The sequence below is a fragment of the Echinops telfairi genome, unplaced genomic scaffold (assembly GCF_000313985.2).
Source record: "Echinops telfairi isolate 266 unplaced genomic scaffold, ASM31398v2 ScPeMD7_7468;HRSCAF=8506_0, whole genome shotgun sequence".
Classification (NCBI taxonomy): domain Eukaryota; kingdom Metazoa; phylum Chordata; class Mammalia; order Afrosoricida; family Tenrecidae; genus Echinops; species Echinops telfairi.
This window is the reverse complement of record NW_022111369.1, coordinates 71133116-71141072: the sequence shown is the minus strand read 5'-3', so window position 1 is coordinate 71141072 and position 7957 is coordinate 71133116.

Sequence of the window (7957 nt, the reverse complement as noted above, 5' to 3'; positions counted from 1 at the left end):
CAACTCAGGTCCCTAAGTCCGTTAGTAGTTCAGAAGTCCCTCTTTAGACTCATGCAGTCACAAAACTGATGCAGAAGATGGAAAGATCACAGGCCAGTGGTTGCAACCTCCTGTTGATCCAAAGACAGTGGAAACATGGCAGGATGCTGGCAGCTCTCAGGAGAGTCCAGCAAGCAGGAAGGTACCATGGGAGAGGGAAAGGGACTTCCCAGGGTCCTCCTTATGAGAAGGCCACACATCTGAGGAGGCACCATCAGGTTTTAACCTGATTGACATGTTGGATCCCACTCCATATCCTTTCATACGTCTTTAAGTTGACATAAAACCATCTAACTGCCACACACGTATCCCCATTTTATACTAAAGAAGAATAATTATCTTGTATCCTAAGACTAAGTATGGTGCAATAATTCCAAGAAATAAAATTCTTCAGAATTGTAATTTCCACACTCATGTGCACAAAAACTAACTATTTGTATCAAAGTTGAGCAAACAAATGACAATAATAACTAGAAAATAAATGCTTTATAATGTTATTTCCAGTGTACACCTTTCAACAAAATTAAAAGAGGATGATGCTGAGTTGAAACAAGACAGACCATGACACATATTTTTGAGACATATATGTAAACATTTTTGTTATCATGCTCAAACCTTCATTTTCCCCCTAAAAATGGATACAATGGATACATTGGATACAATGCCTGATATTTTCCGCTAGTAAATATTTATCCAGGATAAATTATAAATAAACTTCTTTGATCCATTGTTTATTATAGTTATTGTGATAATATTAGATTTAAAAGACCTCAAAAGTTCATTGGGAGAAAAGTGGAATTAAAAGATAATGAAACTTTCCCACAACCTTTGAAGCCTCTTCACATACGTGGATTTAGGGCAGCTTTATCATTTCAAGCTCATGTTCACAGGAAAAAACTTAACTCACTGCTTAAGGGACACTGAGCTTCTGAGAAAGTTTGTAGAGAATTTTGGAAATGGAAAATGATAATGATCAAAACACATTATAAACACAGATAATATTACTGGGATATGCACTTAAAGAATGTTGACAAGGCAAGTTGTTACATATATACATATACCCCAATAAAGACTCTCAGTAAGATACATAAATGCACGTAATTGAATCAAGTATTACTGAGAGATTGAGATGAAATTATTAGAGAAAGAAGAAAAAGTCACAAACCGTGCAATGTTACACTCACTCATGTATTTAGGTCATGATGATCAATAACAAATTATTGTGATATTTAGATCTGAGTAATATAATTAATAGATTGATATAACCAGTAATTTTTAAATCCTGATATTTAAAATAGGCAAATTTATTTTTAGCAATCTTAAACTATTTTGAATTGTAATATTTTAATTGTTAAACTAGTCGCGTCCTTCAGTTACCAACACCTCCTAAATGTTTACAGAGGATATATGTAGACAAAAGCAAACAAAAAAAATACTGTTCATAGACACTGTTTTAGATGAGCACACAGTCAGATTGTGATCATCAGATGACAGTGTTAAGTTTGGGGACAGAAAAAGAGAAAAGAGGAGGAACAAGAATAAGAGTCAGATAGAAGGAAAACTATGACAGGAGGACAGGAGCTTCTACAATTTACTACAGAAAACCAAGTTATTTCACTTAAGGAGGTGAAATTTATTTATTATAAATGGATTCATATAAATAACACTGCACCTGAACACAACCAAGAATAATTCTGTATACAGCCTTCTATGGTGAGAAATCATACCAAATGGAATACTTATTTGAGGAGGGTCTACCTCATTGCTTCCCAGATTGGGCATTACCAACTTCTTGGTGGGGTGGGGTGGGAGTGGGTGGCATTGGAAGAATCCAGATGAGCTGAAAAGGCCTGTATATTTTATCTTGGATGATAGACTATAGTACAAAAACATTTTAATTGCCAGGGGGAATTCTGAATATATATTTTTTTTCCTCTGGAAAAAGAGTGACAGATCACATAAATTTGGAATGCTATGGTCTGCAAAGTAATTTTTCCGTGTGTGTGTGTGTGTGTGTGTGTGTGTATACAGTCCCATTTATCTGTACTGCTACTGAATAGGCTCATAATTTGGACAAAGCAAATTAAAGTTATAATACCCAGCTCATTTTACAGCACTAAATGTGGTGAATTTTGTGAGGTCATATGTAGTTTTAATGATTTTTCTGGATATGCAACTACTACAAGCATACCATCTATACAGTGCATGGTTATCCGGGGACATCACGATACTTCCACATATTTCCAGAGAGCAAATTGTTGATTTTTAAATCTTTCTTCCTCATAATAAGAGGTAAAACTCTTCTCACTTGTAGTTCTCTTTGTTCCTAATTGGGAAGAAAAATAAGTTTTCCAATAAATAAAAATCCCACAGATGCATACACATATTGCATTTTAAAATGAGGACATAATGAACCAGCATTATTCACTTAGGAAACTAGGAGAAAACGAATGATTAAAAATAATTCCATTATCCAAATGTCATTGATGTACTCTTTGAAAAAGTCAATTTGAAAGATAATACTTTAATGAAAGCTGTAACAATTTATTATACAAACTTAGCCATATGATGCTGACCCCAAAGCATTTTGATAATGATAATAAGTTTTCATATGTACATTAATAGCAACATTAAATGAGATACCATCTATAACATTATATAATTAATGTTTTATACCTTATGTGCTTCTTATTGTCTATGAACAATTAATTATCACTTTTTACCACATTTTTATGTGCTATCAACTAATAGCTAGTATGTGTATATCTGATATTTAATACTTTTTCTCATTTTTTATTTCTTTATGGTCACATAATTAGACATTAATGCCAAGAATTCTTTTCAGTGAAGTTGGCCATATATCTAGCTCAAGTGTTCTAATGCTTGTTGGGACAATGACTACAATTCTATAACCAGACCATGGTCTTCCTCTCTAAGGACTGAATGGAAAGGGAGTTAAGAAAGTACAAGTGAGCGAGACCTTGGCCTTGAAGGATGTTGGGTACCTGAAAGACTGTGGAGTAGCATATAATCTGTAAAGGATTTGTCCCCTCTGGGATGTATGCAAGAAATAGAGTACAATTAGTGGCAGTTAGTGGTGCATTTGTTGAATTAGTCAACTCGGCCAAATACATCATCTTGGGTATATTTGACCCTAGTTTGATTACTTTAAGATGATCTTCCATGAGGTGCCCCCAAATTTTCAAATGATCTATTTTACTATTATCATATTAGTTTCATATAAACTAACCTTTCCATGGTTATTTGTTGTTAAATTATGAGCCCTGGTGGTGTAGTGGTTACTTGTTGGTCTGCGATCCACATGGTTGGTAATTTAAAACTGCCAGCAGCTCCCAAGAAGCAAGACTAGGTTTTCTACCCCTGTAAGTAATGAACAGTCTCAAAACCCCACAGGGGATTGCTGTGAGTCAGCATTGGCTTTATGGAAGTGAGTCTGGCTTGATTTATTGTTAAATTATTCTTTGCATCATTACATAGCTTACACTTCCCTTTATGAATTACCCAGCTCATTTTATGTTACTAAGTGTAATTTACTCATTCCCTTTGTTGTTTTTCTATCTCCATTGAGTTCTTTCTTTTTATTCTCTCTCAGAACAAATATCATTTTCCCTTCCAGCAAGTGGGAAGGTTCTGCCTTCTCCCCATGACTTTTCTGGTCTTTCCTGTCCTCTTTTTATATTAATCCATTTCCCCCACAAACACTTGAGTCTAATCTTTCATTATGCTGCCCTTTGTTCACATTTTTCTTCCTGTTCTTATATATATTTCTCCTGTTTTTCTGCTTGCATTTCTTTGTCTAGGGTTCTCTTACATGAAACCACCTTATAGCTTGCCTCCTCATTTCACTCCATTCTCGTGTTACATGTTCTTTATTTTTTTTAAACATTTTATTAGGGGCTCATACAACTGTTATCGCAATCCATACACACATTAATTGTGTAAAGCGCATTTGTACATCATTCTCAAAACATTTTCTCTCCACTTAAACCCCCCGCATTAGGTCCTCATTTTTCCCCTCCCTCTCCCCTCCCCCCTCCCTCATGAGCCCTTGATAGTTTATAAATTGTCATTTTGTCATATCTTGCCCTGTCCGACGCCTCCCTTCACCCACTTTTTGATTGTCTGTCCCCCAAGGAGGAGGTCACACACAGTTCCTTGTAATCGGTTCCCTCTTTCCTACCCACTCTCCCTTCACCCTCCCTGTTTTGCCACTCACACCACTGTTCCTGTAGGGCTCATCTGCCCTGGATTCTCGGTATTTTCAGTTCCTATCTGTACCAGTGTACATCCTCTGGTCTAGCCAGACTTGCAAGGTCAAATTCGAGTCATGGTAGCGGGAGCGGGGAGGAAACATTTAGGAACTAGAGGAAAGTTGTATTTCTCATCATTGTTACATCGCACCCTGACTGGCTCATCTCCTCCCCGTGACCCCTCTGCAAGGGGATCTCCAGTGGGTTACATGTTATTTTCATAGAAAGAATTTCTGTGATCACTTTATTTGAAAGTGTCCCCGATCGAGATTGTTATTCTGCACCCATTTTCTAATATTTACAGGCATCTGACATTTGAATTATGTTTATTTGTAATTTATCTTCTTCCTCCCATAGAATGTAAGCTTGTTCAGACCAAGGTTGATCCACCAAAGGCTATAACTGCAGCATCGAGAACAATGGGTGCTGAATGAGTGGGGCTCCAAAAACCTTGGTTGATTAATGAGATAAATGAATAAAGGAATAAACCCGATCTTTGAAACCACCACTTGTCAGTCAGATTGTCATACTGAGGTAGTTTGTGTGTTGCTGTGGTATTGGAAGTGGTGTTACTGGTATTTTAAATGCCAGCAGGGTCACCCAAGGTGAACAGATTTCATCATAGCTTCCAGACTAAGAACAGATTACTAAAACTACTAAGAAGGAATAAGCTGCCCACTTAGGAAGATGTAGCTGCTGCAAACCTTATTATCAGATAAGGAAGGCCAATTGATTAGATGTAGAACATTGTCAGAGGTAGTGCTAGAAGCTGGGTCCCTCAAAATGTTACTGAGAAGGAGCTGTTTTGTCGAAGTCGAGTCGACCACGGTGATGTGCACAGATTAAAACCTTTGGGAGAAAAGCCTTCAAGATCTGTTTGCTGATGGGGCACATCTCAAAATGAGGAGAAAGAGCTGGAAATAAAATCAACTAATCATCAGAACTAAGAATGTACAAAATATGAAGCTAGGAAAATTGGAAGACATCAAAAATTAAATGGAATGTAAAAATCAACGTCCTATGCATCAATAAACTGAAATGGACAGGTATTGGCCATTTTGAATCAGAAGATCATGCGTATGTTTACTATAGCAATAATGACATAATGCAATGATGCTGTATTCATTGGTCAGAAGGAAATTTCAAGGTGTGCTGTGAAGTACAATGAATGCTGCTGTGATAGAATGATATCTATCAGCCTCCAAGGAACTTCAATCAACACAACTGTTATTCAAATTTATGCACCAACCACAAATATTAGTGATAAAGAAATTGAAGAATTCCATGACATCTGCTGTCAGAAATTGATCAAACATGCAATCAGCATGCATTCCTAGTTATTAGTGATTGGAATATACAAGTTTGAAACAAAGAGAAAGTAACGTTAGGTGGAAAATATAGGCATGGTGATAGAAATGAAACTGGAAAATGCATGATAAAATTTTGCAAGATCAAGGATTTGTTAATACATTTTTTTCAACAGCACAATAGCTGATTATAAACAGCTTTAAATTCCGTTTCCAGCTGGAATACACAGAAATGGACTACATCCATGAACAGGGATGATGGAGATGTCCAATGTCAGCAACTAAAATCAGGCCAAGGGCTGTCTGAGGAGGAGACCATAAATTGCTAATATGCAAGTTCAGGTTGAAGCCATGTAAAATGAAAACAAGTGCAGGGTAGCCAAACCATGACCTTGAGTCTATCCCACCTGAATTTTTAGAACATCTCCAGAACAGATTTGCTGCATTGAACACCAATATCAGAAGATAAGATGAACTATGGGAGAACACCAGGAATATCATTCATGAAGAAAGCAAGGGATCATTTAAAAGACAGACAGAAAGAAAGAAAGAGAAAAGTGGATGTGAAAACCGCTTTTACTCTTAGAAGATAAAGCCAATGGAAGAAATGACGACGTCAAAGGGATAAACTGAACACTCTAAAGAGCAGCTCGAGAAGATGAAATAAAATATTACAATAACATGGGCACACGCCCAGCATTAGAAAACCAAAAAGCTGAATAAGCTCTGAATGTCTTAAACTGAAAGAACTCAAGAAAATATTCAAGTCCTGAGTAGCAATATTGAAAGATTCTATGGGCAATGAAAAGATTATGGAAAGAATATAGACAGTCAATGTACCAAAAAAACTAGTAGATATTCCATCATTGTAGGAGGTAGTATATGAGGAAAACAATGGTACTGCAGAACGGAATTCAAGCTGCATTGAAAGCATTAGCCAAAAACAAAGCTCTAGAAATTGATGGATACCAATGGACAGATTTCAACAAGATGATGAAGCACTGGAAGCATGTACTCATCTATGCTAGGACATTTAGAGGTCAGCTACTTAGCCAACTGATGGGAAGAGGTTCATATTTGTACTCATTTAAAAGTAAGAAAACCCAACAGATTTCTCAAATTACATAATGTTATCATTGATATCAAATACAAGTAAAACTTTGCTGGAGATCACCCAACAATCATTGCAGTAGTTCATACACAGGGAAGTGCCAGAGGTTCAGGCCAGATTCAGAACGGGTACAGAACTATGCCAAGGCATTCGACTATGTGGATCATAACAAACTATGTATACCCTTGAGAAGAACGGGGATTCCAGAACACTTCATGTTGCTCATGTAAAAATTGTACATTGACCAAGTGGCAGTAGTGAACAGAAAAATGGAATACTGTGTGGTTTAAAATCAGGTAAGTGTGTATTAGGGTTTTATCCTCTCCCCATATTTACTCAATCTGTATGCTGAGCAAATAATCAGACAGGTTGTATTATATTAAAAAAAATGTGGTGTTAGGATTGGAGAAATGTTTGTTAACAACCTCAGATATGCAGATGACATAACCTTGCTTGCTAAAAAACGAGAACTTGAAGCACTTGCTGATGAAGTTCAAAGATTGCAGCCTTCAGTAAGGATTAGAACTCTGTAAACAAAACCAATATCCTCACAACTAGACTAATAGGAACTTTGCTATAAATGGAAAAAACATTGAAGTGGTTAAGAATTTTGTCTTGCTTGGGTTGACAATCAATGCTGACAGAAGCGGCAGTCAGGAGACCAAAGGTCATGTTGCATTGGGCAAATCTGCTGCAAAGGACCTCTTTGGAGTGTTCAAAAGCAGGGATATTACTTGCAGACTAACTTACTTCTAACTCAAGCCATGGTATTGTCTATTGCTTCACATGTATGTAAACGTTGGACACTGAATAAGGAAGACTAGAGAAGAGTCAATGTGCTTGCATTGTGGTGCTGGTGTAGAAGATGGAAAGTACCATGGATTGTCAATAAGACAAACAAATCTGTCGGGAGAAGTGTGAGAGTGTTCTTTTTTTATCATTTTATTGGGGGCTTGCACAACTCTTATCACAATCCATATATACATCCGTTGTATCAAGCCCATTTGTACATTTGTTGCCATCATCGTTCTCAAAACATTTGTTTGTTACTTGAGCGCCTCATTTTTCCCCTTCCTCCCTCATGAACCCTTGTTAATTTATCAACTACCTTAGCCCCCAAACCTAAACATTGTGGTGTGAGTGGATTAAAGAAAAAAGGAGGAAAGTGAAACTGAAATGGACTTGGAGTCTTGCGACAAACAAGTTCACTTCACACAATAAAAAAAAAA